The following is an 11,568-nucleotide window of genomic DNA, read 5'->3' as shown; positions in this document are numbered from 1 at the left end:
TCTTCATTGCCACAAGGGGGCTCTGCAGATTTTATGTTTGAGCCATTAGTCTTTTCTTTGTTTGTAGACAGTCTTGTTTCTTTGTGACCCAAAGAAGACCTCTTCTTTGCGATTGAAGTCACCTGATCACATTGTGATCGCATTCTTGTCCCACTGACCTATGATTGAGCATCACGTAGTAGAAAAGAAGACTTAAATTTTACCGAAGCTTCTGGCCCAAAACAGTAGACTTTCACCCAACGGGGTTTACATCTCCATCCGATCCTCATAACCATTCTTTCTTCTGCTTGTTGCTGTTGTGCTACTGCATCTTGACACTCAACCTTGTCATGCAAGAAAAATAGCACACCTGATTACACAACCGAACGGCTTTTGTGCTGGAACAAAGGTCTGCCTTCAGAGAAGGGCTTTAGAAGACTGTAAAAGACGTGCTTGCAGAAAAAGATTGTGACCCAAGGTTGGAGGAAAAGCAGAGGAAGCAGATTCTGGTTCTGAGATGGTCCACTTCTTGTCTTTAGAGGCTCCCAAGCACAAATCACCTCAGATCCACTCAGGAATTCCAACTCAACGAGAAACAGATGTTGTGTGTATGAAGCGCAGCCATGAAAGCCAAGCTCAGCTCAAAAACTGCACGCTCCACACACACACTAAAGACTCAGTTAAGACCAAGTTCTAGTTGTGATAAACCATATTGTACCCAACCTAGTTTTGTTACTTATTATTCTATCACTGTATTTAATTATGAGGAACCTTTCATAAAACTAGTTGCAGATTCAAACTTTGTGCTTTGTTTTGGAGGTTACGGCATCTTTTATGCCACAGATGGGAGTAAATTACATGGCAAGCTAATTTGTAGAATGACAAAAGGCTACAGGACCGAAAAGGTTGCATGAATCAGTTCATCTTGGTTGCTTGTCATTTAGTAAAAAGTGACTTGAAAGTCAGTAATTGCAGACACAGCCCCCTGGAGCAATGCTGGGTGAAGTGCATCTAAAATCAAACTTTAACCACTGGTCTATTCATCTGTTTTTATGTACTGTCTCTGGAACAGTCTAGAGCTGAAACAACAGACAAGACTCAATCGAAACGTTTGTGTATATGTCTAGTCAGAAAAAAATGTGTGTCTGCCCAGCTGAGAGCAAAAGCAGTGTAGGATAGACTACACACACATACACTTCATCTGACTTTGTTTCCCCTTCTCCCCTAAATGATCATACCATCTGTGTGATTTTTTTCTTCTAAAGGGACTCCCTCTATTGGATATTGAAGCAACACGCCACGTACTGACCTCAGCAACTTTCCATTTTAGCCCCTCTCCATCAGTATGTGATTTTGATTGTCTGAGTACACTCCAGTTTTTCCAAAAGTAATTTCTGTTCTCTGAATATATATATATATATATATATATATATATATATATATATTTAAGTATTTGAAATATTTTTAGAAATCATTTTAAATTTATTTATTTACTTATTTACATTTTATTTCAGTGGTCTATGACTTTTATGGATTGTATGTCAGTGATTCACATTTTAATCTAGATTTTATATTTTATTTATTTTATTTTGGCTGGTTTTATGGATTGTTTGTCAGTGATTCACAATTTTAAAGGGACAATATATTGACTTCTACATCCATTTACTAATTTTTATTTTATTTTATCTTTCATAAGCATTCCCTTTCTTTTTAATGGCAGTTGTGTGGCTTGTTTGATGGATTGTATGTCTGAGATTCACATTTTTAAATGAACAATATATCTATATCTACTTACAAATTTTTATGATTTTATTTAATTTAATTTCTATGGCGGTTGCGTGACTGGTTTTATGAATTCCTAGTGATTCACATCCTAAAATGAACAATATATTCCCTTCTACACCCAAAAATGAATCTCAGTATCATTTCTTTAAATCATTTTTTACCGATTAACAACCCTGTATAATACATATAATCTTTTTTCTGTTGTTTTTGACATCACACGTATTGTTGGTTATGATGTGGTTATGATGTCTTTTGAAGAAAAACCCTGTGGCTCCAAAACATAAATCTGATTAGCGCTTCCTCATGTCTTCACGGGTCACAGCGCATATCACACTGAGAACAAAGGCCTCACATGGACACATGCGCATGATTTCTGTTTTGATCTTCCCCTGAAAATGAATGAAACTGGTTAAAATAATTTGAGGGCACCACTCACCTGACTGCACATTCTTATTTGACCTAAATTAAATGTATTTATTATTTGCCATAGTATACTATTCATTCTTTGTGTGTTACACCCCACTTGTTTATGTCTTGATGGCTTTTGTCTGTGCTCTTGTTTACTCTGTGGCTCAAATCTCAAATCTATCATTTTTGGATCAACCCTCAATTACAAGCTTGCCTTGTAGTCAGCATACTTTGGGGGATTTATTTTCTTGAGGCATGAAAAGGCAACGCTAGTCCCATCTACAAAGGCATGCCTCACCACTTACATGTTTTACATTTTGTTCTCCATGCACGCAAGGTGAATTAGCACACATTAAAATGTAAACCAGGATTCAAGCTTTCTAACCATATGCAGTCATTTGAACTGCTTGAAGGCAAATTTTTGCGAGATAGATGGCTGAGGAATGATAGCGGACTATATTAGCGCACTGGTGCCATCGTAGAGCAAAACGATTTGGTTGTATAATCAGTTTCGAGGTCATATTCGCCACAGGCTCAGCTACTATGAACATTTTATTGTGAATCACATGCCGAAAAACAAAACAAGAACAGGATGTGCTCCAGGTAGCTTCTTCTCACTCCTTCAAACCGACAGTTTGGCCTTGTTGGTAATGACAAGGTGTGTCAGCAGGTTGAGTAGTTTTGAGGTTTGAGATTGCGTTCTACCGCTCTCGCCCCAAGCCATCTGTCCTACATATCTGGCTTTTCAAGTTCACCCCTGTCTCTTTTTGTCAATAAGATGAAGCAGAGCTGTTTGGGAGGTCTGGAGACTTATAATGAGCCGAAGTGCTATACAACACTTTTTGTTACAAAATAGGTGACACAAATACTTTTATTGGTTTGTTGATGTCCCAGATCGTGTGATCAGAATGTGACGTCTTGTAAATCTGCTTCTAATTGAAAGGTGACACTATAGGCAGGGGATCATAATGACATACAATAATACTGTTTCTGCTGAAGTGTACTTTGAATATTAAATACCTTAAAATAAAATTTGCTTAAATGTGCAATGCATAACAAAGCATGTTACAAAGGGTTGTGTCTTCACAGTGCAATACACTTAACATTACCTTTTATTTCAGGTGAGATGAATGAACAAATAATACATTTTTTATTCCCACTATTCATCTGAGTGGTGAGGGTTCAGACTGTTATGTCATTTCTTCAGCAAGGATGCATTGAATCATTTACTGAAAAGTGACAGTAAAGACTTTTACATCAATACAAAAAAATCTAATAAATGCTGTTTGAAAATCAGCATATTAGAATGATTTCTGAAGGGTCATGTGACACTGATGATGCTGAAAATTCAGCTTTGCATCACAGAAATGAATTACATTGTAAAATTTATTTAAAAAGAGCTATTTTAAATTGTAATAATATTTCACAATATAAGTGTTTTTGCTGTATTTTTGTTCAAATAAATGCAGCATTTGGTAAGCATGACAGATTTATTTCAAAAACTTTAGAAAATATCCCTGACTCCAAATTTTTAAATGGTGCAAAATAATAAAGTAACGTAATGAGGTTATGTGACAAATAATAGCCTGTTGCTGTTTGAACTACTATTTCTGCAATATGAGCTGTCGCCTATGCTAGTATTCAGTTTTACATGGTCTGTAGGCCTTCTGATTAGCAGGGTCATGCTTATTTGGATCAGGTGTTGTGTTGTCTAATGAGAAATGACACTTTGTAGACTTGCTGCAAGCTGCTTGTTGATACTTCAGCATTCTCTATCTGATGAAGTTTGGCGTGAAAATGGTACCACTTCAGCTCAAGGTAAACATTACCAGACTCTCAGACGCCAACCTATAAAGTTTTATGTTGTTATGGATATATTTTATTCTTAAATAATGTGAAAATAAATAGACCCCATTCTCACTGAAACTGTTCATGATTTAAAAAGACGGACAGACAAAGAGATCTCACAATGTTTGTGTTATATTTGAACTGTATGCATGCCTGCCTTAAACATGCACACCAACAAGTTGATTTAGGATAAACCAAATCGGCATGAATCAAAGTCGTGCCTTGTGCGTGGCACAGGGTTGTTTAAAAGCTGGATTAGCACTGAGATAAGAGACCCCTATAAAATGCTGCTTGATGCCAAGCTGGCAAGAAATAAATCCACCTGAGAAAGGCCATGTCACTCAGTCTGGACCTCAGCAAGCTTTTTATATGAGCTAATAGGCCTGCATTATAGTGTAGCAGAGTTTATATTTGCATGTATTTGAGTCATTTGATGTATTCAGAGATGGTAATTCCAGATTTCATTGCATGCATTCTTCTCCTCACAGCTCACCACCTTTCTGTGGCTCACTTTAGGTCAGCTAAATCAAACCATTAACTAGTAAGGCGAATCATTGTGGGCAGGCAAATAAAGCGTTTGTGTCCTTTGGCTGCTTTATGAGAGCGTGCCGGTGCTGTCCAGGTTTGTTAGAATCATGAGGCACGTGTTTGTTCCGTGTGCTTTTATATTAAGTGCTGCATGCGCATTAATGGAATCATTTGTCTCTACTTTTGTTTGCATTGTGGGTTTTGACATGGCTTTTAGCACAATTTTCAGTGCTACTTTAAGGCTCTGTGGATCTGTTCGGTCTCAAAACTGACCCAGAACGGACCGTACACCTCATGCTTCCTCCATCCTTGCCAATTTCACAAATCCCATATCAGTTTGACTGAAATCCTGTCCTCCTATCTGCACTTTTGCACCGCTGAAAAATGATGTGTTATTGTTTGGATTTAAATCATTGATGTGCACTGATAAATGCAGCTTGTCAAGCAACCTTCAAAGAAGGGACGGTTGCTTGACACAGCTGCTGGGCCCATCACTAGCCATCCCGTCACGCTATAGGACACCACCACACATTCTTTTAATTTCTGAAGTCACACAATGCCCCAGAGGTCACGCAGAACATACCGTGGGGACATGACCCTAGTAAACCTGCTTTCCCCATGTGTTAGCCCTTTAGCATTAGCATTCATGCACCCTGTGATCAATTCAAAACCTTCTCGTAAAGGCAGGCATATGGTACGGTCAAACCGTGGCTTTTCTTCTCGCTTTGAACATATATTCCCCTCTGGAATATAATCTTCAAAGAGTTCACGTTAAACAGTCTCTCAAGATCCTTATAAAAACTAAGCCGTTTATGATGGAGATTGTAAATGAAAGATTAAGCGCACAATTTATTATTATTGTTCAAGATTAAACGTGACTTTACTTAAAATGCATTGACTCATTAGCCATAAATACAGTACAGCAGCAATACTGGTCATTAGCATTTAGCATGTTTTCTCATCTGCTGGATTAACTGTCATTAAACTGAGATAAACCCACCATTATCTCCAGAAAGACCATGCTGGTCGAGGTTAACTCTTTTGGTGGTGATACCCTTATGAAAATTAACCATGGTTTTACTATAGTAAAAGTGTAGTAACCATGGTTTTTTTGGCATATTGAGTACCACAACAATAGTTTTACTACAAATACCATAAACTATGGTTAGTTAATTTTCGTAAGGGTGCTGGTTAGCCAGTTACCCAGAGCAGTACTTAAATATTAGTTGGCTTTCAACAAGAAATCGTTTTTTTTCCCGGTTCCTCACACTTAATAAACTTTTCCAAACGAATAAGCTAAAAAGACGTCACAGTGTGGCTTGCTATCTCACTGAACATATTTCAGACTAGCGGCCTGACTGACATGTTGGCTGATTTACAACATGGCTCCTTTTGGTTTCAAGGCCCATACTTGCGTAATGTCTGGACTCTTGCGATGTGGTTGGGAAGAAAATGTACATATGCTGCCTCTGTGAAAATAAATGTCATATTAGTGAGAGGAATCATATTCTCGGGATTCAAAGTGTGAAATTATAAAAGGATTCTCCTTTTTCCACAGCAGGCACTTTGCCTGCATCAACTGAGCATGTCAGCAAACCAGACAACTGTAAGTAAATATCCTGTTAAATGAGTGTGTTTGTGTGGACTTAAATATACAGTTTTAAGACCAGCCTGCTGTCTTAAATGTTAGCCTGAGGGTTCCAGGCTTAATCTCAGTTTTAGGTGGGACGCTTCAAGTGAATATTTTACAGAGACTGTTGAAGTATTCCTGACAGATTGCTATTCAATGTATGCGTCCATCTGATCAGTCAGAGAGTCTATTTCCGGTTTCACCTTAATTCTTTATACACTCGTCATACACTCTTCACACAATGATACTGATGACAGAGATAGTCTGTGTGTGTGTGTGAGCTCATGAGGGTGGGCGGACGGCCTTGAAACAGGGGCCGGCTGTGACTCTTTATACTTTCAGAAATGGTAAGCAGAGGTCAGAGGCTGAGCTGTGAATGAAGCGGTCAGGTGTGCAGCCATTTCAGCAGCAGGTATTAAGGTGCAAACATGGCACTTTCTGCATTTGACCTCTGACCATTATGTTTTGATAACTTAACCTGAAGGCCCAAGATGAATGCTCTTTCCTCTTAACTGGTTCATATTTGATCAGATCACTGTTTGAAAAAGTTCTAAATGTAGATAAGTGTATTAAAGCTACACTACCATTCAAATGTTTTGGGTTGGTAAGATTTTTACAAATACATTAAAAAAAAAAGCTTACCAAGGCTGCATTAATTTGATTAGAAGTACAGTAAAAGTAATATTGTAATATTGCATGTTTAAGAAATCATTCTAATATGCTGATTTTGCTCTCAAGAAACATTTCTTATTATTAGCGATGTTGAAAACAGTTGTGCTTAATATTTTTTGTGGAAACCGTGATGCTTTTTTTCCCTCCAAAGAACAGCAAGTTCAAAAGAACAGCATTTATTAAATCTTACTGACCCCAAACCTTTGGACAGTGTACTTTAAAGAGAAATGTATCTGATGATACAATGTATAGTTTAATACATTATCTAACATAAAAACAAGTGATTTTGAGTGAATTGGGGGTGACAACTAAAAGTCTAGAATATGTCCTAATTTAAAATGTAGTAACCATAAGAAGGATTTAAATAAATATTTTGCATTTAAAAAGACACAAAATGGGACTCATTGCACTCATATTCATTCATCACTCATTCTTATTTTTAATGAGTTCATTTAGATTGTGAACTGATTCTCTAGAAAGAACTGTGTTTTCCATCACAACTTTTCCATGGAAATGGGCAGAACACAGGAGTCTCAATGTGCTTTTGATAATTAAACTTGATGTGGGGTCTTAAAAACACATAGCTCATGCTGGGACACTCAAAAAACAGTGGCAGTCTAGACTAGGTCTAATCTCCAGGAAACAATCTTTTACCATGGCTCCTAATGCCTTTACAGTCTGTCAGCATCGGTGAAGTACTGCGTTATGTATGTGAGGCTGTATAAGCGAAGCCAATGAATCTTACTTCTCATTCATCATCTTTCTCTCTGTTCTTTAAGATAGTGATCCTTCTTGACGCTCTGATCTCAGATTTCACCACTGATGAGACTGCCACGTTGTTTTCCCATTGACTTAATCTCTTCTTGTTGTCTTATTATGTAACCCTCTGTTTCCACTTCTTCAAACAGCCTAAAGTTCAGGTCCAACCTAGATAATGGGCCCTTAATCAAACCTGTCCAGGCTCTTTGTATGATTAACATACTTGGTGTCAGTTAGTTGCAGATTTAGTATAGTCTACTGTTGGAGTGATGTTTCACCTGATACTTTACATGAGCTGAGCAGATGTTGTTTTGGTTGAAATAATTCAATTCATAGCGAGTAATTAGATTGGTACAAGCCATGCAGGCTGTACTGTAGATGACAGCCAGCCACTCTGTAAAGATATAATTAAATTTTATCCAACATAGGATCAACAAAAGGGCTTTTTTTTTTAGTCATGTGGTATTAAAACAGTACAATATGCCCAAAATGTTTGTCCTAACAGAGTCTGAACAATCAATTTCGCATTGGAGAAGGTGGCTGATTTGTTGAGGGTTTGAAAGCTCCCAGCATGCAATTGGTAAATAAGAAGACATGTTGCGTTTATAGAGAATCTATTTATTTACTTACTTACCTTTTTATATACTTATAATTTAAGATATTTTCTGTCGAGAGAGGATAAATCACCTCAAAATCTGTTTATTCTTCACAGGTGTTTGTGCTTTGTTTCATTGTCTTGAAGTTTCTGCAAGATGTCTTTTCAAGTACATGTGCTCTAATGTAGGCCCATTCTGGTTTTCTTATGATTTATTCCAACTGTCACCACTTTCTTTTGTATCTTTGGGACAAAAGGGAACTGGGGAAAATATGCACTGGGGAAAATGTGCAAAGTTCTATCAAATTTCATTATGTTTCAAGTATTTCTACCAATATATATATACATTTTCCAGCAGTCAATTATTTTTCATTATTGTAGTTGTACCATTTTTTGGTAAAGATTTTTTTCTCATTAAAGGGTTAGTTCACCCAAAAATGAAAATTAGCCCATAAATTACTCACCCTCAAGTCATCCTAGGTGTATATGCACAGCACTGACCTCATACGTCATCTGCCCGGAACTGCTTCCAGTGTGTGAGGGCAAGCTAGATTCAAATGATTATTACGTTTTGAATATGGGTATTTTTCTTACAAAAACGCATCGATTCGCTACAGAAGGCCTTTGTTCCCCCCCCGGAGCCGTGTGAGACACTTTTTTTTTTTTTTTCAATGGATGTGTGCATTTTATTTAACTGCTTTTGGACTGAAGCACTGCAACACCTGCTGAGTGTCATGAAACAGCTTGTTTTTTAATATAAACAGCTAATTTTAATATAAATCGTCTGAAAGAAGAAAGTCATATACACCTAGGATGACTTGAGGGTGAGTAATTTATGGGCTAATTTTCATTTTTGGGTGAACTAACCCTTTAAAGCGGAACATTTAAATATTTTTGAGGGTACTCCAAGATTCTTTTATCTTCTCTCACTTTTGATTCATTTGCAGATGTTTGTTACCAGCATGCATTGGCCTGCATTTATTGACACTAGTTTTTCTACAATACTATAAGACCTGGATTTTGACTTTAAAGTCACTTGAGGAGTGCGTGACCTAATCACATGACTGACTGTTCAACTATTGATACACATTCAGTAGCCAATAAGATCGTACTCGTGAAATGAAGCCTGTTGCTCCAACCAAATCTAGACACGATCATACTGATCGTGATTAATTAACCTAGAGCGTGATAGTTAATATTTCACTGGCTGTTTATATTTAATTGTGTTATGTAACACTACTGGCAAAGAAACAATACTTATGTGTTCATAAACTAGTTGGCATTATAACTTGTAGTTGTACATTTTCTCCTTATATTAAAGGCTAAATGGGTAATGAGACCAATTAACAATTACAAAAACATCTGCATTGCTTCTGGTGTGGTGAGGAGGCAAAGGCCGGACCGCTGACTGGATGTAGCATACAAGTAGACTCTAATTTGTTTGATTTATAGCCGGCCTGCCTTTGCTTTACTCCTGACATCTGCTTTGGCTAGACATTCAATTTCAGCTGTTGCGTCACACACACATGCTCTCAGACCAAACTCCGTGTCCGGGATCCTACGTCGGCAACTTTCAGACAAAGAAGCCTTTCACTGTGACATCAGTTTTCAATTCTGACTGCCAGACGGTCTTTGGTCCTATAAACAAAAATCAGCACAGACTACAGGCCTGCTGTAAAGTTTTCTCAGGGTCAGTCTGACTTTATTCCTTGGCTCTTCTGTGTATATGGCACGAGTTTTGCAAGTGAGAATGACTTTAGGAAGGAAAACCGGTAAATGTTAATAAGTCTAGTGGTTAAACACTAGTACAGGGTGTACTGTATGATTTAGTCCCGGACAAAACGGGTGGATTTGAGGTCAGTGTTGTTCTTTCATTAGACTATCTCGGACCTACAATCCATTTTACAACTAAATGTATTGCTGTAGAGGTGTTTTTGTCTCTCATCTGTATGAAACAACCTTGATTGTGACACAAAACACATGCTGCTTTATGACATGAGCATTTGCATGGACGTTTTAGAAATGTTAGAACAATAAAGCACTTTTACTAACTAGCCGAGCAGAAAAGTGCACGTGAGGCCTCGAGGGTTTACATCCAAGCTGCTCAAAGGAAGAGAGATTTCAGAGCCAAGTGACTGGGGTTAACCACTTCTTGGAAAAAAAGTGAGCGTGAGGGCCACTGTAATAGGAGCGAGCCGGTCAGCATGCATGATGTGCCAGCGCAAGCAGCCCTATTACACGTCTGTGAGTGTACCAAGCAGCGAGCCAACAGACGGAAAACCGAGCAATCCCTAAGAAAAAAATTGCTCTTTAATGTCTGCCCGTAAGCCCAAACCATCTGCGGCTGGCCTCGCTGACAATTTAAAAACGTCTGTTAGAAGCATTACAGACTTCAGCCAGATTCGCCCAGTGCTGCCACCGTCTCATTAATTTAATATGCAAAATTAGGTCTTAATTGGAATGCGGTTTTAACTAATTTCCTATTTAACATTAGGTTTATTAATAATAACCATATTTATTATTATTAGCATCATCATCATCATTGTTATATTTGGTCTTAATTTTATTGTTCATTTAATAATGATGACTGATTATTATTGTTTTTAATTTAATATTCAGTCTTAATTTTAATGTATAATAAATTATTATTATTGTTTGATCTTAATTTTAATGTTAATTTGATGATGACTGGCTCTTGTTTTTTTTCTCTAATATTAAGTCTTAATTTAATAATTATTATTATTATAACAATAATACATTTTATTAAGAAATATTATATTTGTTTTAATTGAAATAAAACAATTGTATTATTATTATTAACTTGACCAAATATTATTTTTATTATTAATAATAATAATGTATTTTTAAATAATGTTAATTGATGTATAGATTTGAAAAATGATGTGTTGTTCATGCTGAATGCTTCTGCTGTCTTTTTGCTTCATAAAATTTGTGAATGCTTCTTTATATATCACTACAGATGCAGCTTTTGTGTTGACTTTGCAGTGCAGAAACAGCCTAACGTCTGTGTGGCCAAAAATGCTGTATGTATAATTACATTAATTTATGAGTGAAACCAATCTTTGGTCTAGATCTAGACCTTGGTTTGCTAATTGGTGACCTCTGGTTTATGGTTTGGGTGTTGTTGTTATAACTTGTTTAATTTAAGAAGAAACCAAGGCCACAGGAACAATTTATTGCTCAGAAATTTCTCTTTCATAGCTCAGGAGACAAAATAGTTATGGACGGGCTTTGTCTAAGATAGTTCTCCTAAAATTCCTCAGGATAAATTAAACCTGACTGACTCATTAAAATAAAAGTAGATAGTCCATGTAATTTGGTTTTGGAAGTATTTGATGAGAAA

Source organism: Sinocyclocheilus grahami, unplaced genomic scaffold (genome assembly GCF_001515645.1).
Source record: "Sinocyclocheilus grahami isolate Dianchi unplaced genomic scaffold, SAMN03320097.WGS_v1.1 scaffold740.1, whole genome shotgun sequence".
Lineage (NCBI taxonomy): Eukaryota > Metazoa > Chordata > Actinopteri > Cypriniformes > Cyprinidae > Sinocyclocheilus > Sinocyclocheilus grahami.
The sequence above is the reverse complement of the archived record's forward strand: the minus strand, read 5'-3'. Positions refer to the sequence as shown.